The sequence below is a fragment of the Pygocentrus nattereri genome, chromosome 5, assembly GCF_015220715.1.
Source record: "Pygocentrus nattereri isolate fPygNat1 chromosome 5, fPygNat1.pri, whole genome shotgun sequence".
NCBI classification, from domain to species: domain Eukaryota; kingdom Metazoa; phylum Chordata; class Actinopteri; order Characiformes; family Serrasalmidae; genus Pygocentrus; species Pygocentrus nattereri.
The window spans coordinates 8,804,400-8,829,228 of NC_051215.1; positions in this window are offsets into that span (position 1 = coordinate 8,804,400).

The following is a 24,829-nucleotide window of genomic DNA, read 5'->3' on the forward strand; positions in this document are numbered from 1 at the left end:
AAGCGGGATGGGATATTGGGATGGCTGTAATGGAGTAATAGAGTGTTTGCTTTGCTTTTTTGTGGGGGAAATGCCCTCCCTAAATAAAGGCGCATCCAATTACACTGACTGGCAACAGGAGCCTCAGGCTGCATTATTTAATATTACCATATTACTGACTGTCATGCACATATGAAACATTCAATACGCTAAGAAGGTCACATGCAGAGACATGGCAGAGACTGATGATGACCTTATGGATAACACCAATAACATCATAATAAAATATTCCTCTACCACGAAGATTTCATTAATGACATAGAAATTAGGCCAGGGCCAAAAACTGATTATCAGACATTGTGTTTTTCTTCTCTTCATGTGCCACACGAATGTTTTGGCTTTGTCTTTATTCAGCTATTCCATTTGTTGTTTATTACTTAAAAATGAATGAAAAATATCTTTTTAAACTTCATGCTTGGCCACAACTTACTAAAGCATGGAAATTAAATAATTATGTCATGGCCACAATGAGATAATTCAGTTGTGATAGTTAAGTCATGACTATAAGGCATAGAATTGAAATAAGTAAGTTGAGACCATGACTTAGTAAAGGCATGAGAATGAGATAATGCAGTTGTGATAGTTAAGTCATGACTACAAGGCATAGAAATGAGAAAAATAAGTTGAGGTCATGACTTAGTAAAGGCATGAGAATGAGATAATTCAGTTGTGATAGTTAAGTCATGACTATAAGGCATAGAAATGAGATAAATAAGTTGAGGCCGTGACTTAGTAAAGGCATGAGAATGAGATAATTCAGTTGTGATAGTTAAGTCATGACTATAAGGCATAGAAATGAGATAAATAAGTTGAGGCCGTGACTTAGTAAAGGCTTGAGATTGAGATAATTCAGTTGTGATAATCAGTTGTGGCTAAAACTTAGTAAAGTGTGAAAACAACATAATGAATTCTTGGCCAGAAAAAGGGAAAATTAAGTCATGGGCACGACTTACTAAACCATGAGAATGAGATAATTCAGTTGTGGCCATGACTTAGTAAAGCATGAGAACAAGATAATTACTAGGTTGTTAGTGCTATTATACTTCTTTGTTGCCCCCCCCCCCCCCCCAAAAAAAAAAAACAAAAAAAAAACTTGCAAGCATTTTTATTTCATTAAAAACTAACAGTAATAATCGTAAATTTCTCAGAAAATTTCAAAAGAGCACAAAGTGTCCTGCTGGGAAGTGTACTTTCAATATATGCTGTGCAAATTTAGACACTTGTTTGATTTAACCACGATTATATAAGAGGCTTTGAGCCGCAATAACACAAATGCACAGTAGAGGAGTGTCAAGCTCCATGGAGCTTCATAGATTGAATCAGGTTCCACTCAGGCCTACTTCAACACTACAGATGAGAGAAACCTATTAAAAAAACTGTCAGGTTATGAAAGAAATAACAGTTATAACATGATAACTTTAAAATAGTTTTATTTAAAGTGGCTTCATTCAAGCTACAACTCTTGTAAGTCAAGGTTAACCTAGGAAGGAACAGAGTCACTTTATTTTATTTCTCACTCATCTCATTGAAAATTCTGTCTCTATAGGTATACGTTACAGACTATAGCCCATCTGTATGTCATTGGTCAATTTCTGACCACAGGACCTCTGCTGGCCAGATGTTATTTAGGTGGTGGACATGATTGTGACACAGTATTGTGTTGTAGTGATGTTGTGATGTATCAGGCATAGCATTGTTGTTGGTGTTAGGATGAGTGTGCTCCCAAAAATATCCAGCCAAGAGCAGCTTTGTGGTCAAAAACTGACCCTTGATGAAGGGTTAGAGGACGGCTAACACTAATTGTGCATCAAACAATCAGCCACACTCTTTAACTGTAAACCAACAAGGTAGTGATACAAGGCGGAGGTTTCAAATAGTGTCCACTCCAGCAGAACTGAATAAAATATTGTAAAAAAATATAGGAAATATGGAAAATATGGGAATAATATGGTCAAAAAAGGAAACTAATGCACTACATGTCTAGAATTATTTAGACACCCCTTCTAATTAGTGAATACAGCAATCAATTACAATGTATAATTTCTGTAAGCCCCCCAGCATTGGACTTTGAAACAGTAGAACTGTGTTCTCTGGAGTGATGCAGCTCCATCTAATACCCCTGGGATGAGTTGGAGAGATCCAGAACTGATCATCCAATATCAGCTCCTGACCTCGCTGATGCTCTTGTGGCTGAATGCAATCAAAGTCTGCACCATCTAGTGAAAAGCCTTTCCAGAAGAGTACATGCACTTCAGAAGAAACATGGATGAACAGACGAGAAGGTGTCTACAAACAAAGAGTGTGCAATATGAAGACATGAGAATATAAGGCTCTATATTCTGGCTGGGTGATGTGAGGGGGAGCAAATCTTCCATATTTCACCTTCACACATCTAAAAAGTGCAGGAGGCTCCTTTGCAGACTTATATAGAATGCTTTCAGACAGGATTACGATGGAGAGTCCAGCAGAGCAGACTAAGAGCAGACTACATAATGTAGCTGAGTCTAATAAAGTAGGCCTGGGTGATTGGGTGATATAATCAGATTTGGTAATGATTAACAAGTAAGACAATGACAATGCTTCATAGGCAATAACTGCCGTGTTGGGAAAGAGAACAGAAAGGAAGTCGGACAATTATTAAATAATATGTATGTGTCATGTTTCATCCTCTTTGACTGTAAAAACAATGTATTACTACAGGGCATTAATAAGCCATTAGGTTACTGTAGAGTATATTTTTCATTGTGTCTAGTGTGAGTTTCCCAGAATGTGACATACTGTCTGAGAAAAAATTATTAGCATTCCGGGTCTTGAGACTTTGGATAAGGCGTAAAGTCGTGAAAATACATCATGATTTGCCTCGATAAAAAAGTGTGTGCCTTGATGGAAAACATCTTGTTTTCTTTTAATATGTAAAGCACATAGACATGAATTTGGAGCTCAGTCATTCACTCATGTAGCATGTAGCAGTCTTGAGTTCCTCCACATGGGGATCTATTAGCATGCAAATCTCTTTTGTGTGCATTGTTTAAGAGGAAAAACAGCCACGAACCCACACCAGCAGGAACTCACGGATGCATGTGTTTGCAGTAACCTTCAAAGCAACTGGCGATTGCTTAACATGTGATTTTCATTGAATGAGTTAATATTGAAAAAGAATGTATAGAAGTCAAAGATATTGTTAATATAATACATATTTAAAGAAAGTATCATTGTAATTATTAATATACATCACCCAGGCCTGTAATAAACCAAATGATTTCAAACTCAAAGAAAAGCTATATATATATATGTGAATACACTTATAAATAAATGTGGAAGAACCACTTTTGGTTCCCTTAAATGTTGTAATGGGAGAACCATTTTTGTAAATGAGATGGGCAAGTGTGAATAACCTTTTCAAAGCTTTAACAACCTCCAACTGATCTAAAGGTTCTACAGCGGTGAAAGGTTTTTCTGGAACCTTCATTTTTTAGGAGGATACATTGCATTGAAACATTGAGTTAACTTAAATCAAACATGTACTGGATGTTTGTCTTTTATTTGGTTACTTATTTCAAGAATTTTGTTGATGTCATCTTCCATTCATGTACTAAATGATAGGGTTGCAGCATTGTACTGGATTTATATCAGCATTGGACGGATGTTTAGATTTATGTGATATTTCAAGCTGATATTTGATTATGTATTATATGTTAGAAGAGCAGGACGTTTAGATGATGCTGGACTACTGTATTAAAATATCTGCATTTTATTCATTTTACTGCATTTGTTACCATTTAGTAATACACACATACATTTTCTAAGCTACATGTCCTTCTGGGCTGTCAAGGCAGGAAAATCCCTGGACAGGTCGGGGGTCCATCACAGGGCAGACAGATATATGCAATCAAATACACATCACATATTCACACCTAGGGGCAATTTAGCAGGTCCAGTTGGCCTGACTGCATATCTTTGGACTATGAGAGGAAACCAGAGAACCCAAAGGAAACCTACTCAGACACGGGGACAACATGCAACACTCAGAAAGGACCTCGGTCGCCCGGCTGGGAATCGAACCCCAGGCCCTTCTTGCTGTGAGGTCGACAGCGCCACTGTGCCACCCACTATAGAAATACAACGTGTATTAAATAAAAGTCTCAGTTTGTGCGTTTTATAAATCGTCACTGTCCAAACATTTACAAGAGAGGGAAGAAACTATTTTTACTTACTGTAAGTTAATGTAAAGAGATTATACTAAGAAATGTTGGAGCAATTTTGGAGATCTTCAAAAGGGCAGTGGCTGTGTTCAATTGATAGAGATAAATCAAATTTGGAAGAAACTGGAAATTGCAATGATGAAATGTTTGCATATCGGTACTGGCATCAGTATTAGCAGATAAGATGACATGAAAAATATGGGCAAAAATATCAGCATTGGTCAACAGTATTGAGACATCCCTTCATTGAACCAAATACATTTAATCCATTTTGTCGCATATGTTTCTTTCATGGTTGAGCTCTACGCCCACGCCTTCTCTTTAGTTCACCATTGCCAACAGCTTCTAGATTTCTCCAGCTAGTTTCTTCTCACTTCATTTTCCCAAATGTTTTCCTCTCATTTCTGTTCTTTCTCTCTCCCTCTCTCTCTCTCTCTCTCTCTCTGACAGCTCCTCTTTGATCCAGTAGGCCTGAGTCTTCTCTCCACTGTGTGGCTGTTCCTCAGGGGATCTTATTAACAAACACGCGGAGCTCATGTTTTATAGCGTTTCATAAAACCCTCACTGTGATCTTTCATTATCCTAACACACTTCTGGAAACGGCCGCGGCTCTCGCCAGCTTAATGTTACCCCTAATGGGGGCAAAAGAGTTCAATGTACATCCTTCTGACGCGCAGGCATGAAGAAGCAGGCGGGGAAGTGGAGGCACTCACAAAAAAGAATGAAAAAAGTTATGAAGCCGACCACTCACGCAGACTCAATTTGGATGGGTGCACGAAAGAAAAACAGTAGCAGCTTTGCCCTCCGCTCTACAAGCTGTGAACTGTCAGGATGCAACTATATTGTCCTGTGAGTCCTTTAAGTGAATCTTAAATTTTGACCACTAGACAGCACTATTGAACAGCCTATATGAGTACAGTGCACATGAGCACATGCAGTATCAGTGCAGTGAGGGAATGAAGCTCCAGTCATGCTGATCAGGTTCTGTTCACTGTAGAAACATATTAGAGCTTCTATGGTTATAAAGGAAGAAAAGGAAAATGTGAAAAACATTAATAAACAAATCCATCTAGTCAAATTAATAACAAAGGCCTTACCATGAAGCATGAGCCCAACCTAAAGTTTCAATAGTTTCAAGCCAAAATCTTATCTCAAAGCTATCATACTACAATATCTCAGACATCAGGCACCACTTTGCCATGAACTGATGAGCTACATTTCTGTGAGGGAGCTTTCAGAGGCATCAAACGTGTCTGGCTTCTTTCACCACTACCCTGAATACTTCTGACTGGGTAAGTTTCTCTAACCTCAAACCACACTGAATGACTTTTTTCATATCATAGCCACTTAAATGTGCAAATTAAATATATATATACTTGTTCAGTAATATAAAGGTCTTGTTTCTATAACCTCACAGAATCATGAGGCCACCATTTTGGCAGGCAGCTTCAAGTTTATTTGGCAGTGCAGTGGTGTTTTTTATGGGATGAGAAAGCCATAACCGATCCAGTCAAGGTATTTTGTTCAAAAAATATTTTTACTGTATTTAAGCTTGTTAACTAATATACAGTTTATGAGTGTATTAACCTTGATTGTATTTGATTTGTTGCTGTAGTGATTAAAAAAGAAATCCAAATGAATGTGTTTTTTTGCTGTGTTACTCCTGCTGCTCCCCAAACAGCATACTGGCGCACTAAATAGTATGGAAAAACAAACAAACAAACAAACAAACAAACAAACAAACAGTACCAACAGTCTAGCACAGAGCCGGAATGGGGTTTGTTAACAGAGTGGAATTTGATATAGGACGCAGACCAGCTCACTTCAAACATCACACACACACACACACACCCACACACACACACACACACACACACACACACACACACACAAAAATGAAAGAGTTCTTTGCATCATGAAACCTTAATGACAAGGGTTCTGTATAGCAACGAAAAGGGTTCTTCCATTGTTACAAGCCTGACACCATAACAATAGAAGAACCATTTTTAGTACTATATAGAACCATTTTCTCTATCAAAGAACCTTTGAAGGGCTGTCATTTTTAAGAGTACCCCCTCAAAACCCCTCTAATTCTCCTTCTTCTCCTTCTTCTTGCTGCATACTCATATCTGTTTATTGCGTTTTAATAAAAAACTTTAAACATATTGACTACATTCTATTCATTTATTGCTTTTGTAGGAGAAATGTAAAACGCATTGCATCAATTTTATTTATTTATCCTGTTTTCATAAAACATAATACTGCAAGGTTAGCATGGTTATGCAAGGAAGTTGCATTAATATGCTAAACTGGGATCTTGCCCACTCTGGCAGCCCTGAACAGCTTGCTGGCTTTGTTTGAACAGCAGTGAGCAGAACAGAAAAGCAGAGGAAGCAGCGTCTTTATAACCATCGTCCTCAAAATGAAAACGGCTTAAGGTCAGCTCTTATCAGTGAAGGGGGAGTGAAGAACGTCGTTAAACCACTTAAAACACTTTATACTAGAGCGTGCTCTGAAGACAGCCACGTCTGAGCAATTCTGCCACAGCTCAGGACAGTTAACTAGCCGGCGCACTCTTATTTACTCACAGAAATAACTGACGTGGAAGGCATGTTAGCTAACTAACAACATAAGCTGCTGCCTTACAAGTGTGAGAAGGCTGCCAAATCACCGGTGAGCCTGGAGTCCTAAGTTGGTAACTGCATGCTACTCGTGGCAAACTAGCACGTGGCTTGGTAAACAAATGCTTCATTCCTCACAAAAGTGTGTGGGCTAATAAAGTAGTAAATGGTCAAAGATTTTAATTATCAAATTTGATTGAATATTTGTTGCTTCTGCAGTTCACGTTGCGTGTATCTGAATCTTGTAGAGCATTCCAAGCTGTGGCCTGTAATGCTGAACAGCCTGAAGTAAGATCACCGCCGTCCAAGGCCTTTACACTATGCAATTATGCTAATACATGCAGCAATGCTCTGCACCCCAAATGAGTTTGTGCAATCTAATGCCCCCTCTCCCATATATTACTGTGATTAAATAAGATATTCACTCTTCCATTTATTCATCACATTAGCATAGCTGCTATTGTCTGTGACTCTTCAACATTTAAAGGTCCTGGGTGAAGTCACGCAATCAAATGTCTCTTGTCTGCGATCTCAGCTGGTGCAATGAGCTTTATTCTACTGTAGCGATTAGTATTTAAAGACAAGGATGAATCATTTATATCATTTATCCAGTTTTATCCAGAGTTTAAAAGCTTACGTTTGCATATTTCACACAATAATGTCTTGCTGCCACAATGAAGCTTCAGCCTACATTTTCTACAGTCTTTTGGCTCAGAATACAAAAGTTTGAAAGTTTAAGTGCCTGATCAAAATGACGTTTGGCGGATTTTCTGAGTGAAAGTAAGTGAACACGTCCTATACTGAGAACACACTTCTGCACATTTTAGCACTCAAATACTGTTTATTGGCTGAATTGAACATACAGAAAAATGGTTTCTTGTGCAAAAGTTATAGCACATCGTCTATTTGATGTTACATTTTTCCCATATATTAAACTAAAATTTGTGGAAAAGTGCCATATTAAAATATGGAGCTATACATTTTAGTAGCAACGTTTTCCTGCTACTGTTGAATCAGATCTGTTTGGCTAGGAAAGTCACCAAGCTGTGCTGGACACCAGCCCTCCAGGTCTGAAGTCTTGAAACTTATTTTTACTTAGAAAGTCAACAAGATGTTTAATTTGACCATGGGCATTTAATGTTTGACATATGACTGTGTATGTATGTGGCTTATAAAATGGTACATTTTCACATTATACTATAACTTGCCACTTTGCTTAAATTTACTAGAGCAGTGATAAATTCAGGCCAGAAAGGTAGTGTTGATTTACCAGACCACAGCATGTCCTGCAATGCAGCAGTGGTTCCAAAAATAAAAAATAAATGACTTGATCACAGACTGACTAAATAAAACCAACTTTGAGCAATACATACACAGTAATTACATATTTTGTTGATTTACTTTCTAAATTAAGCGTATGGAGAGCAAATGAAAATAGGACAGTTTTTATATTTTATTTAGTTGATGAGTTTAACATATTTCAAAAGAAAAAAACAAACAAACAAAAACAAAGTTTATAAAATACACCATCATTTTGCAAAGGGTACATTGCTTTGTTTGCTTTTTCCTAATATGTTAGATCAAATAAATTGTATCTGTACATTACAACTTGCAGAACTGTGTTCTATGTAGAGAATGCATTCATTTTATTTTCACTTAGAAAATCAAGGAAACATTTCACTTTACCAGAGGTGCTCTACAGTCCTATAGAATAGAATAGAATACCTTTATTGTTATTGCAATAGTACAAAAAGATTCAGTTTGAAGCAGAGTTTGATGCTTATGCTAAGAATAATTTTAAATATTTGAATAATAATAATGAGGAAGACAATACAGACAAAAATATATAAAACATGTATCTATATTTACATAGTATATATATTTTATATATACAGACATATTTTCAAAATCAATTTATTTGTGTAGTATGTGTTCAGTTTGCTGAGAAAAGTCTTAATATTTGAACAAACTTGATAATGTTTTGATAAATTGATAATAAAATTGATAAAATATTAATTAATAAAGTCTCTATGGTGGCTGTGAAGGTGTAAAGAAAAAATGCAGACCAGAAATTTTATGTTTTTATGTTTATTTGAATTATGAATATGACTTTATTCTAATGTATATTGTGAACTGCAGAGGTAAACTGTTTAAAAATTTGCTTAGATTCCTAAAACTTTCATACAGTACTGTACATACTGTACAACTGTATGCTGGGTACCATGATCACATGACAGAAACAGAATAATTCATAAGACAGCAGTGCAACTTTAGGATGCCTATTAGAGTCAGTGACTCACACTCACACTCAGACTCGCGCTCTCCCTTAACTGACTCGCGATAAAATTGAGAGGTGAAATTTCAGCCTCGGGGGAGAAAAAATTGCTTTTGTTTCCAACTTTATGTGTGTCCTCCTACAGCTCGCAGCAGCCTCAGGTTTAATATGGTTTCAAATTATGAGCGATTCATTGGAGAAAAACCTTGAGTCTAAGGAACAAAAACAAAGTGCTAAAGTGCTACATGCCACAAATGTGACATTTAGAGTGTAAAGGCAAAACAACTTGAAATGACTGATGAGCAAGTATGCCAGCTAGTACAACTGTTAGTGTAGGAGAAGTGTTCTTTTAATTTAGCTGAAATTTTCATTATATTCAGCTGGAAGGTCTGCTGTTTTCATTTCATCCAGCTAAAATTTTTATCAAATTTTTCTGAAGTTTTCAGCTCATTAACCCAAAATTTTTATCAAATTTTTCTGCAGTTTTCATTTCATTCAGATAAAATTTTTATCAAATTTTTCTGAAGTTTTCATTTCATTTGGCTGAAATGCTTCTAATGTACAATCACATTCCTTTAAAACATAGAAACATTTCAGCTGGATTAGCTATTATGCTAGATAGCTGCACTAACTAAAGACTAACCAGCCTTTTCATGTTGTTTTGTCTCTTCCTTTTATTGCATATGTTTTTTTAGTTTTTGTCCTTAAAAGTGAAGGTTTTCCGAAAATGATAGACTGAATTTAACCCTAAAGGTTTTTAGGGGTTTACTTTTTATACAGCCTGAATAATGAGACTAAATTAAAATTGACTTCTTCTGGCTTCAGACTTGACTTGTTCATCATCTGGCCATTTTATTCACTACTACATATTAAGCTATTTGGTAGGTTATGTTCCTTCGACATAGTTTTGAATACCCTTCCCTGAATTTCCTGTAGTTCTCAGTTTTTAATCTCAGATTCCTTCTGTTTCTGAGAATATGAATGATGAATGCTACCTTGTCTTGAACTGGAGAAGCTTGTTCACTTTAAACATGTCCATGTTTCCAGAGAAAGACATATTTGTAATGTATTATTGACCATATAGTTACATTCACACCACCAGACACCATTCAAAGACCTGTTTTCAATACAGGTTGAACTCACTGACAAACTATCAACAACAAATTATTGAAAGTTTCTATATAATTTATTTTGATTTGACATGGAGCTCAAGGTCTCTGATGCCAAATTCAGATTTCAAAACCTGCTTTTCAAAGCAAAGAATAAAATGCCTCACAATAACTAATTTAACATTGCACTACTGATATAAATCACTATATACTGCTCAACCCAACCTCAAGTGACTTCCAAATTAGGGACACATTCCTTATGCATGAAGCCATGCATCTGGGAAGAATTTGAACAGTGCAATGCCACTAGAGGAAAATTATTATATACATATTCCATTTTTAGAGACACTGTACATGGAATTTTAAAACATCAGTAAATATCAATAGAAAGTACCATTATGTGCCAGATGTGGATTGCAAGGCAGTAACAAAACAGTCTGCAAGTTTAGGAAAAAACTTCAGTGGAATTAGTGGAAGACACAATGTATATGTCATATTACCAGCAAAATGTTTTGAGGGTCCATATTCTGCATATTTTATGTATTATTCTTTCCCTGAGGTCCACTTATGATGCTTGCATGAGTTTATGTATTAAAAAAAGACATCATTTATTTTTACATGACTTGACATTACATTTTCCTGCTTCTCTTCATCCTTTAGACTAGGCGTGGAGGGCCTGAAGGCTGTTTTTGTTACTGTGCTTTAGAATTGAGATTTGCTGACTGAGCACTTTTATCACATACACCTATCTTATATGTACACTTTCTGTCAACTTTGTCAGCTTCACTTACAATATAGGAGCACTTTATAGTTCTACAAATACAGACTGCAGTCCATCTGTTTATCTGCATACTTTATTAGTTCCCTTTCACCTTGTTTTTCAGTGGTCAGGACCACCACAGAGCAGGTATTGTTTGGGTGCTGGTCATTCTCAGCACTGCAGTGACACTGATGTGATGGTGCAAGGGTGTGCTGTGCTGGTGTAAGTGGATTAGACAAGGCAGTTTAGCTCCACTCATTCACTTTGAAGTTTTAATGGACAGTTTTTTATTACGAAAGAAGACATCCAGTGAGTGACAGTTCTCTGGGTAAAACTGCATTGTTGAAGGGAGATGTCAAAGGAGAATGCCTAGACTTTTTTGACTTGACAGGAAGGCGACAGTAACTTGAATAACCACACTTACAATACTACAGACAAAACATCTCTGAATGCATATGTTGAAGTGGATGGGCTACAACAGCAGACGTCCACATCAAGATCCACTTCTGTCAGCCAAGAACAGGAATTTGAGGCTACAGTGGAGAAAGGATCACCTAAACTGGACTACTGACGTTTCAAACACATGGCCTGATGAATTTCTATTTCTGCTGCAATTCAGATATTAGAGTCAGAATTTTACATGTACAGCATCCATGGATTCAACTTGCCTTGTGTGAACAGTTCAGGCTGGTGGAGGTGGTGTAATGGAGTGGAGAATGTTTTCTTGGCACACGTCTGGCCTCTTAATACCGACTGAGCATCAGCTAAATGCTAAATACTAATGTATTATTGGACATTATTGAGTGCCAAGTCACTCAAACTCATTCCATGAAAATAACATTGAGTTTGTAATACTTCAGTGGCTCTGTCATCAAATCCGAATTCAATGAAACAGCCAGGGAATGTGGTAGAGCAAGGGTTTTGCAGCATGAATGTCTGCTGACAAATCTGCTGCGATTACAATCATGTCAACATGGCCCAGAACTACAAAAGAAAGTGGCCTTTATTTCTTTGTAAGTACATTTTTGTGACATCCCAAATCAATAAACTCACAATAGGCTGTTTTTTCAGTTTGCTTTCCACATATGGACTGCCTGGATTGGAAAGCGAATGTCACATTTTTAACATTTAAACAGGAAAGTCATGTTTGGATAATATTTAATGTCACATGGTCCTGCATCTTGCCATAACTTTCAAAAATGTCAAAAAAAAAAAATTCTGAAAAAAGTGAAGAAAAAAATCAAGCATGGTTTTTACACTCAAATCCACTAACCCAGGAATGTCAAACTGGGTTCCTTTCAGGATGAAGCTCTTGAAGAGATTAGCATTTTCCCTCTTCTAATGCTTTAGATGCAATTCATGAAGGCCTCGCTTATTACCTGATGAGTTAATTAGGTTTGTTCAATCAGACAAACTGCTGAAGTGTGCAGTGCTGTGGCCTGCGAAGACTGGAATCCAACACAGGCTTAGCAGAATTTAGCATTCTGACACATTAATCGTTCCTTATTCAGTGAATCCACTAACACATTTGATTCCAAAATCATTTTCATGATCATCGATTTATAACCCATTTATGCTGGAAGTGATAAAATCAACACGTTGCAAGTACAAGAAGGAAACACACACTGGAATCTATGAGGTCAACTTATGAATTCAAAATGAGTTTACCTCACTATTTTTCTGGTAACTTTGCTGAACTGAAACAAACAGTTTGTTGCAAAAAAAGCTAACGCTATGCTAACACAGACTTACAAATAGCTATCTGACGCCAAGGTCTGGTTTTCTTCAGTGCTGATGTTTTTAATGACAATGTCCAGGACATAGTCTGAGTTTAATGCTGGTTCTAAAGGTTTAAATGCTAAACTCTGCTGGACATTTTTTGAACACACATGAATGTTTTTCATTACATCTCTTTGAAGTTTTGGTGCGATATGTCAAGCAACCACTTTTGAACTTGTTCACAGACATTCAGTGGAGTGTGTTTAAGACTTGGTATTAACTCAAACTGTTAACTTTTATCAACTTCACAGACAACTAGTTAAACTAGTGACTCCAGGGAGAGGAAGGACGTGTTTATGTCAGTGTTGGTTGGTATAGTGTAGTGGGTAACCTTTGCCTTCTATGCTGTAGACAGGGGTTCATGGGTAAGCACCCTACCCTACACCAATGAGAGCCCTTAGGCAAGACTCCTAACACTACCTTCGCCTACCTGTGTAAAAAGATCAATTTGTAAGTCACTCTGGATAGGAGCATCTGCTAAATGCCATAAATGTCAGTACATGTCAATGTAGCCACAAACCTACTTACCTATGTATTGTAGATAAAGCCTTATAAACAGTTGCCCTTTAAAATACAAGATATGTTGTTGAATTTCTATCATTTCAATAAAGCCAATTTGTCTATTGCAAAAAGTGCTAAACTGATGAAATGTAATGAAACTGAAGTAGTATTTTACTTATTTAAGCAAAGAACTACATAATTACCTTTGCTAGAATAGATTCTGGTGCATATATAGCTTAACTACTTTGTGCTTGTTTCAATGTATGTTCAACAGGTGGCTTAAAAGTGCACAGTAAGCAACAGTGCTGTCAGCTGTCACTGAGGGTTTGTGAAATGAAGACAGTGACAGCAATTAAACAAGTGACAGGTTGTCTCACCGCCCCTCCTTTCACTTTTCTTCATTCCCTCGCTCTACCTCTTTCTTTCCACTTCTCATTTCGTTCACATGCTGCTGCTCTAGTAACAGTGCCATCTCTTATGCAGCTCGTCTTCAGTAGACAGGTTGGGGAAAGAGACCACACTCCATACACAGAGTTGCCAAGTCCAGCAAAAAACTCCAGCCATCTCTACTTCGTGAATCAGGTGAACTGATGAAACAATTCAATCAAAGCACTGTGATCACATCAAGCCATGGTTGATTTTACCAGATCAATGGACAAGAAAATAAAACAGAAGATGGCTTTTTGAAGAGCCTTCAACTGATGTTGTGCATGGTTGGTAGTTTTTTCATTTTATCAATTATCATCACATCAAGCAAACATGAGTCTTCCACCCCTTAGCATGCATACATAGCCTAGATAGCAAGCTAAATAAGGTAGCAGTATATTCTCAAGAGAGAAGTACCACAGCCTTTTTAGACAGCTCTCATTTATTATCACTACAGCAACAAATCAAACAAAATCAAAGCAAAACACTCAAATATATTGGTCAATATGCTTTAAAATAATATTTAAACTCCAAAACGTTGTGGATCAGTAATGGCTTTGACATCTCATAACAAACCAACATTGCACTACTGAATGAACTTCAAATTGCCTACCAACATGGTGTGACATTATTGGAATATTATATATAACTGACACCTAGTTTCGACATTCTTAAAAATGATGCTTCTTCAAGGGTTCTTTAGACAGTGGTTCTATATAGAACATTCAAAAACCACTTAAATGTGTTTTTGCATGGTGAAATGGTTCTTCAGCCTGCTGTAGAATGTATTCAATACAGCACCAAAAAAGGGTTCTGCTATTGTTGGTAAGCTTGTTACACCAGAAGAACCCTTTTTGGTGCTATATATAATCATGCACAACATATTCTCCATCAATATGAAAAACATTTTCATGATGGAAAGAATCCTTTACGCATGCAAAGGGTCCTTTGAGTGTTCATGGTTCTGCATGGAACTTTTATTTTTACTTTAGAACCCTTGAAGACCTATCCTTTTTAAATGTGTAGGTAGTCTCAAGTGACATCTGGAGTTTATTACTTTAGAGCTAATAAGAGATGAATAAGTCACTAATACTTCAACATGTGCTTCATATTCTAAAGTTTTGATCATTGTTTAGAGGATAAAAAGGGAATTAAAACTATTGACCAACTGTGTTTGCACTCAGAGCAATTAGACCAGAGAAATTAGTGTGTCACCACTCAATAAATATACAAAGTGTCCTTATAAATGATGTGTTCTCTGGAGTGACAAATCACGTTTATCCACATGGAAACTGGATGGATGACTCTGGGTTTGGCAGTTGCCAGGAGAACGGTACTTGTCTGACTGCATTGTGCCAAGTGTAAAGTTTGGTGGAGGGGGGATTATGGTGTGGAGATGTTTTTCAGGAGTTGGGCTCGGCCCCTTAGTTCTAGTGAAAGGAACTCTTAATGCTTCAGCAGACCAAGAAATTTTGGACAATTTCATGCTCCCAACTTTGTGGGAACAGTTTAGGGATGGCCCCTTCCTGCTCCAACATGACTGTGCACCAGTGCACAAAGCAACGTCCATAAAGACATGGATGAGCAATTTGTGGAAAACCTTCCCAGAAGAGTTGAAGCTGTTATAGCTGCAAAGGGTGGGCTGACATCATATTAAACCCTATGGATTAAGAATCTAATTCAATTTCATATGCGTGTGAAGGCAGACGAGCAAATACTTTTGGCAGTATAGTGTAAATAAAATATATATCCATATTTACATAGTATATATATATATATATATATATATATATATATATATATATATATATATATATATATATATATATATAGCTGCATGCTATATACCATGATCACATGACAGAAACGTAATAATAAGACAGCAGTGCAACTTAAGGATGCCTATGGGAGTCAGTAACTCAGACTTGAGTCACACTCAGACTCACCCTCTTCTTTAACTGGCTAGGGATGAAATCGAGAGGTGAAACTTCAGCCTCAGGGGAACATTTTTCTGAAATTAGGAAGAGCAACATTTCAGCTTTTGTTTTTGTTCTGATTGTTAAACTCTAATTGTCTCTTAAGCAATAAATTCCAGTCACTTGCCACTGCCTAGAAGGTATATAATATGCCGATTATTCAATAAGATTTAAATGATCATTCCTATTCAGTAACAAAAAAACAAGGTCAAAGTCTTTATCATGCATTGTTAAAACAAATAATGCAGTTAATATAGATTTATTATTATTTTTTATTGGAATGTCATTACATTTTCAAGTCAGCTTCCAGAGTTCTGCTTAATATGTGTTGGCACATAAAAATTCTTTACGCCTTTACAATCCATCCGTGAACTTACGCTGGTCCTAACTGCATTAAACTGTTTCATCTCACTGTGCATCTCAGAACATAGCTGAAGTCAAAAATATCACAGACATTAAATAACAACACAGTTCAGACAGGACAGCCCTACACAAGGACATGGCAGGGGTTCCCAGACAGAATTCTACTAGGAAAACAGCTAACTGACCATTACGACTCCAAATAACTGGCCAGCGTGTCCTGTTATGCGTTGGTATGCTGCTTGGCCACAGTTCTGAGGGGGAGTGTGATGACCAACGGTGACTGTGTGGCCATGCTCTCCCTCACCCCTTTACCGGATGTTCAAACACAACCAGCCCACTGCTGTCCCCCTTATCTGCCTTTCCACAGGTAGCACCGCCTTGTTTATGGCTGTTCTTCTGTCGCTACTCCAAAGGAATAAAAGTAATTGATGCCTCCCCTTGCTGAGGGAGCACAGCTATCCTGCACCTTTCATTTTGACGTATACGGGACCAGCTTCAAACAAGCGCCTCAGCGATGTTTTATCTCCAGGAAATGTTCCATAATTTATCATTATCGGATCCAATTATGGGCCAGCAAAGCGCAATGCAATATCCACCAATTGTCTCCAAGGTAAAACAAATATGCCCCACCATCACCCTTCTCTTGATGCTTCCTCCTGTGCCTCGGCCTCTCTCTCTCTCTCTCTCTCTCGTTCTACCTCACACTTTCCCTCTCTTTCTTGTGCTGATTAATAAACATAATTAGATTAAGACATGAAGAACATTCATACAGGGAGGCTGGTTGTAATTACTGTGAGCAGTGTGTAATTTCAGCGCAATAAACAGAATCTATGGACTTAATTAGGTGCAAGTGTGTATTCACATCCAGTGTGGTGGGCGAGAGCAGGCCACCCACTCACCTACACAGGCTTGACTGAGGGTAGATTAGAAATATGATAGCATACCTGCACTAGATTGAAGGAGAAGTGCTTTAATGATCACATCTCTTACACTCATTATTTGGGGGTAATAAGCAGTTTCAGCATGTTTTCTTTGTAATTTTGCAATAACATGACATATTACACAGAAAGTTACATAGATCTCACAATTTTTGGGGTAAAAATTGAAGGATCATGTACTCATTGAGCACTATATTAGGTACACCTCTCCTCACCATCTCCTCTCAGTTTATTAGCTCCACTCACCACTTTGTAGTTCTACAACTACAGACTGGTCTGGTCTCTTTCTGCCCAATGATTTATTATTCCACCTTTATCTTGTTCTTCAGTAGTCAGGACCCTTCAGGACCACCACAGAGCAGGTATTATTTGGATGGTGGATCATTCTCAGCATTGCATTAACATGGATGTAGTGGTGGTGTGTTAGTATGTGCTGCGCTGGTCTGAGTGGATCAGACACAGCAATGCTGCTGGAGTTTTAAACACCTCAGTGTCACTGCTGGACTGAGAATAGCCCCACCAACCAAAAATATCCTGCCAACAGTGCTGTGGGCAATGTCCTGCAGCCACTGATGAAGGACTACCAACCCTGTACAGCAGCAGTTTAGCTATCACCTCTGACTTCACATCTACAACGTGGATCAACAAGGCAGGAGTGGACACTTTAAAAACTCCACCAGCACTGCTGTGTCTGATCCATGTGGTCTGTGGTGGTCCTGTGGGGGTCCTGGCCATTGAAGAACAGGGTGAAACGGGCTAACAGAGTATGCAGAGAAACAGATGGACCATAGTCTGTAATATTAGAACTACAAAGTGCATCTATGTGGTACTTGGAGCTGATAAAATGGACAATGAATGTAGAAGCAAGATAGATGTACCTAATAAAGTGATCAGTGAGTGTAAGGCAAAAGCCCACACACTTCGCCCCTTTGTTGCGGTGTCAGTAGTCATCAGCACTCATTTTAGGTGCTCGAACCACCATTATGCCAAATGAATTTTAATATGTGCTTTTAACAATAGTTTGGAAACTGTTCATAGCCAGTTAGCACATTGACGTCCTCAGAATGTATTCAGAGATGTTTTAAAATTTGTTTTGTAGACTCCCACTGTCCTTTGTGATGCCCTTACAACATTGTTATGTATTTGTTATGTATGTTTCCATGCTATTACACCTCTGATTTGTTAGTGGTGGAAAAGTACATTAGTTCTGAAGCAATGCTACTCTAACTCCAATAGAATTGGATGACGCTTCATCACTAAAACTGTTCCACTGGTCTACAACCCAATGCTGGGGGGGGGGGCTTTATATCCCTAAAGCCCACATGTGTCAAACTTCAGTCTTCAGTCAGGCCAAATCACTGCAGGCTTCAGCACACTGCCTCATTAAACACACCCCATTCAGTTCATCAGCTAATTAGCAAGGTCTTCATAAACGGAATTCAGAGTGATAGTTGAGGGTAAATGCTAATACTTGCAGCACAACTAGGCCTGGAAGGTCCCCAGTTTGACAGGCCTGCTCAAGCTTGACACTGGGCATGGTGAACTTTGGCACGTCTGTGGCAGCTCAAGAGAATCTCATTCTATTGGCAATACTTTTCTATGGAGATTATACAAGCTATGTGTGCCTTTAAACACGTCAGTGACAGGTGCACATCAAAGCAGCTAAATTCACAAAGTACCATGTAGTGTACTGTACATCAGTTTGTGATATCAAAACAATGGAACAACCGTACAGTGACCAAAAAAAGAAATAGTTCAGATCTTTTTATCTTCTATTTTTGATTCTTTAAAGTTTGTCTTGATACAGCTTTGCACACTCTTGGCATTCTCTCAAGCAACTTCAGAAGAAGCCACCTGGGATTCTTCTCCAACAGACATGAAGAAGAAATACACATGATAAGCTGTTGTAGGCCTCCAGTCTACAACAGACAACCCATCACATTGAGCACAGACTGAGAACAGCATGCTTGTTTTGTTAGTGTGCTGAGCATTTTGAATGTAATCACAGTTGTCATATTAAACTGTTCTGCAATGGTGGACCAGCATCTATTGGGAATTTAGGCCTGCAATAGCTGTCTGTCAAATGCGGGCATTCTTTGCCATTATTTTTATGGTCTCGACTTTAGTAGTGATCAACAAAATGCAGCATCAAATCTGCAAGTTTTCCACTATTGTGTCTATTTCCTTTTGTCAGTGAGGGCATCTTGACAGCTACACATGCTTTCAGACCCAGACGGCAGGAGCGTTGGGGCTTTTAATGTTACTAAAATCATGATATCAGCTGTGGATTTCTAATTAAGCCAAAGGGTAAAATTCATAAAAAACAAAAAATGGCTTGTAAATAGTGTGCCACATGTTTTAAATGGTAGACAGGGACTACCATCTGGACTGCAAGGTTTCTCTGATTGAATTGTGGATTTTGGCCTTTCCATTCACGCACCAAGGTTTCTCTGGATTCTCTGACTCTTTCGATGCTTTTATGGACCACAGACGGTGAAATCCCTTAAATCCTTACAAATTTGTTGATCAACATAGTGTTAATATGAAAGCATTTTGGCAAAGCAGCGAGCCTTGACCTATTCTTATTCAAACAGATTCAACCTTCCTTGGATACCTTGCATCACCTGTTTAAGATTTGTTTTTTGAAAAATTTGACAATTGTAGTCTTAAACTGCCTTTTTTTAAACATGCTGCAACCATCAATTTCAGAATGAGCATAGAGTTAATTAATAAAGGACATGGAGAAGACTAAGAGGTGCCTACCAATCATCTTGAGTGTTTGGTATACGAGAATGTTTTAAAAACTGTGGGGTCAAAAAAACAAAAACAAACAAACAAACAAAACACCAATTGTTTTTATTATTGCCCAAAAAACATTCCCTTGCTTTCTCTTGGTGAGAATATTAAAGGGTTGAACTCTTTCAGATGTCATAACTGTGACCAGTGGGATTAAATAGGTTAAAGGAAGCAAAGATAATACTGCCAAAGCTGCAGATCCAACATGAGCTGCCCTGTCCTGCTGCTGTTATTATTAGATAGTTGTTTCAGAACAAGTGCACATACATTCAAGCTGGTGTTCACCTCTCATTTTCACTCTTGTAAGAATCAGAGTTCAATATGAGGTGACTGAAGTCTGCAGTATATTCCTAGTAATGTATTCCTATGTTATTAAATTTGTGAATAACACAAATACTGATAAAACAGGCCTATGTTCATTTTATGATATGTTTTGACCAAATGCAACTTTGATAAATAAGGGCCATTGTCCCTCATGTAATGTGGATGAGGCATTGTATGGGAGCCAGCAATCATTGAGAGGTAAATGTAGGTCAAAAAAACATCAGCCATTACCTTGGCAGCACACATTCACAGCATAACAGCCTCTATGATTGCATCTATTTGTTGCGATCATTGCACTGGAAGACTGAGGTGGGTAATATGGCACAAAGGTAAGGGCAGATATTTTTGCTAGGAAGGCCAAAATATTGAATATTGCCTTCAGATTCACATCAGCTTGTCTACATGACAAGTGTCTGCTGTCTAATCTTGAGATTAGATCTCTTTTCTGCTAAGATTAGAGAAGAGATTAGTGCCACAGTTCAAGCAAGACTAAGTTCTGGGACGAAAGTATATGGAATTATCTTTTGCTGCTTTATTGATGAGTTCCAAATTTCAGATAAGCATAAGCAGAGTTAGCACCACTGGCATACATTACAAAAATCCTTTCAAACAAGTTCAAAGAGAACATGAAAGTTTTTATAGCATGCAAAATAATAAAAGCACCACAGCCACCTACTGCTACATATACATCTGACGCTTTGCAGCACTTGCAGTGTAATCCGCCATGTTCAGTTTTCAACAGTAACAATACTAAGAATCATTGTCAGACACTGATTGCATTACCTTATAGGTTCCCTATATAGGTGCTCATCTGTTGTTAACCAGTGGTTAACAAGTTGTTAACCACTCACTATGTTATTAATCATTAGGTCAGTTTCTGACCACAGGGCTACTGTTGACCTACTGTTGGGTGGTACAAGTGTGACAGGCATAGCAGAATTGCTGGAGATTTTACAAATCAGCACCACTGCTAGATTAAGAGTTATCAACAAGATCTTTGGTTATAATCCAGTATGAATCTACAGTGTGTGTAGTTTTTACAGTCTGACAGTAATAATTGTGGAGTGATTTTAATCCAGTATGAATCTGCAGCGTGTGTAGTTTTTACAGTCTGACAGTAATAATTGTGGAGTGATTTTAATCCAGTATGAATCTACAAATCAAATTCATCAAATCAAATTTATTTGTATAGCGCTTTTTACAATGGATGTTGTCACAAAGCAGCTTTACAGGATTTCAGAAAAGACAAAGTTTCCACAGGACTGAAAGAATGTACAGACTGTACAGAAACCCCCCAGTGGGCAAGCCAGGGGCAACAGTGGCAAGGAAAAACTCCCTCAGAACTGAGGAAGAAACCTTGGGAGGAACCAGGCCACTACAGCGTGTGTAGTTTTACAGTCTGACAGTAATAATTGTGGAGTGATTTTAATCCAGTATGAATCTACAGTGTGTGAAGTTTTTACAGTCTGACAGTAATAATTGTGGAGTGATTTTAATCCAGTATGAATCTACAGTGTGTGAAGTTTTTACAGTCTGACAGTAATAATTGTGGAGTGATTTTAATCCAGTATGAATCTGCAGTGTGTGCAGTTTTTACAGTCTGACTGTAATAATTGTGGAGTGATTTTAATCCAGTATGAATCTGCAGCGTGTGTAGTTTTATAGTCTGACAGTAATAATTGTGGAGTGATTTTAATCCAGTATGAATCTACAGCGTGTGTAGTTTTATAGTCTGACAGTAATAATTGTGGAGTGATTTTAATCCAGTATGAATCTACAGTGTGTGTAGTTTTACAGTCTGACAGTAATAATTGTGGAGTGATTTTAATCCAGCATGAATCTACAGTGTGTGAAGTTTTTACAGTCTGGCAGTAATAATTGTGGAGTGATTTTAATCCAGTATGAATCTGCAGTGTGTGTAGTTTTACGGTCTGACTGTAATAATTGTGGAGTGATTTTAATCCAGTATGAATCTGCAGTGTGTGTAGTTTTACGGTCTGACTGTAATAATTGTGGAGTGATTTTAATCCAGTATGAATCTACAGTGTGTGTAGTTTTACGGTCTGACTATAATAATTGTGGAGTGATTTTAATCCAGTATGAATCTACAGTGTGTAGTTTTTAGTCTGACTGTAATAATTGTGGAGTGATTTTAATCCAGCATGAATCTACAGCGTGTGTAGTTTTACAGTCTGACAGTAATAATTGTGGAGTGATTTTAATCCAGTATGAATCTACAGCGTGCATAGTTTTAGAGTTTGACAGTAATAATTGTGATACTTGTACACCAGTAAGGTGTTTCCAGAGTAAAGCATAACATGATCATTCCTTTTCAACAGTGCACACAACAATCTATTCATTTTATTCCCTGTTCAATGTTGCACCTACCTCCACCTGCCTCTGCAACCCTCAGACATTAACACAGCAGTAACAAGGCTGATAAAAGATGTTTATTACCCACATGCACTGATTATAATTGTCATAATGGCAATGATTATTTGTACGTGCCCCCCGTTGTTTTCTCATCCTGCGGCGGCTTCCACATTCATTACGAATTCTCTGCAACACCCTGCTGGGCTGCAAATCACCTTCTTACTGCTTCTCTATCCGCTCCATTTGCTTAGCCTGCACTGAGATGGATACGTCTCTTGACAAACTGACCAGTAATTACTCAGCCAGGTAGAAAAATGCTAAACCAGAGACATTGTTGTGTCGTGTTAAAATACCACGGCCTTCTTTTCTGCTGGCTTTCCTGAAGGCATTCACGACATGTTAACAGCCTCTCATGAGCGTCAATATGCACAATTTATTTTTGCGGCAGACGAACACCAGACATGATGTAGTGTTACGCTGATTTTCTTGACTGGGTCTATAGAGTGGAAAGAGTCGCTATAGAAACGCTGTGAGAGGGCCATCCATTTTCATTTCCAACATTAATAATGAATAATAAAGAATCTTTTTATCACAGTATGCCTCCAGGATGTATGCATGTCACTGTATAGACAACTGGAGCAGATTATTTCAGAGGAGCACACCCAGGTGAGGAGTGCCCTGCTACAGTGTGAAAATGATCATGAATGTAACATACTAGCATATTAGAATATTATTGTCTGTTTTCGCAAAAGACAAAAGTGCAGATAAACATTACATTTTAGCCCTTTTTAACAGGCAGTTTACAGTGAGGAGAAAGAAGCGTTCAGATACTTTTGTTTTACTATGTCATATTTCACTGGTTGTGTTTACATGCAAAGATTTTTACAATCCAATTGAATACATTCTGATTACAGATCAAGACTGAGGTGTTTATATTCTCACTCTGCCAAATAATCTGATGAAAATCTTTGTTTACATGCTCACTAAAAGTAATGCGATCCAAATTGATGCACATGTATGAAGAACCACTTAGTGGTTATAGTAACCATGACAATGAACATCATGTGAGTCCAGTCAGAGTGAGATGAGCAGCAGTGAGCAGTGCTTGAGTTTTTAATTGCTTCAAAATGATGTCAGACTCTGAAAATGTACTTTACATGTCCTTATTAAGGAAGGCTGAGAGGAAGTCGTCATGTTCTGAGACAGATAAGCTGAAGTGTATACATGGGTGTATTCTATTCCGATTGATCTTTTAGTCGGATGATTAACAGATTATCAGGCTGCATGTATTTGTGGCTACTGTGCAAAGAAAAGCAAAATAGTACCTTTACAAGAAGAAGGCTAAAACAAACGTACCTTTCAATGTAAGTCAATGTAAATAGATTTTTGAGCATTTCTATTGGTCTACTCATTAAGAAATTTTCACACAGTGTAAAGGACCCTGGTGTGTTGTGAAGTGTGAAGTGTATCAGGCTTGATAAAATGTTATATATGATATTGATATGATATTGGGCTCTAATATACATGTAGCTGTTTGCTGTTTGAAAGTACTATCAGAAGGCTCCATGTGTTTCAACGGAGCCCTGGCCGAAAGGATAAGGTTCTATGTGTGTCGACGGAGCCTGAGCGAGGGGGCCCTAGTTTCAGGTCCCAGGAGGGAGTTGGGCCTCTCTGTCTAGAAGCTGAGGCCATAATAACAAAACCAGATGTAAGCCATAGCATAAGATGTTGTCACATGTTAATGTATGGATTTTGCGTTATGTGTGTGCGTAAATTTTGCTTAAAAAGCTGAAGCATCTTGGACTGGGAGAGATTCTACATTGGCTTCTGGGTCTCTGCAACAAGGGCTTTAAGTGCTATCTTTAATTTGAAATAAAGTTGTTCATGTTTAAATTCAGATAGTGTCTAAGGAGCTTTCGTCTCCCCACCTACACAACTGAGAATAAACAACAGTTGAAATGATGTAGATACATAAAGATAAACAAAAACATTCTCTTGCAAATTGAACATGGTCTCATTTTAAAGATGCTACAACCGGTTAGGAGGATTTCATGCAATAAGCGACATAATAAGTGACAGCACATGACATCTGCCATGGTGGGGTTGTGCAAATATTATTAAGAAGTTGTCACTAAATCTGATTTGGAGTGTTTTTTTAACTATAAAAAGTGTTCTATACTCATACATCACATATGTCTCATTTTACACAGAAAGGATCTTTGGGGAACCAAAAGCCATGGTCACCCATCCTCCTCCCAGAAATCTAATTTCATTAGTTATAGTTTAGTTGTAAACTGCATCTTACACTATTGCATCTGATCTAGCCAATCATGGACTTCTGAAGAAG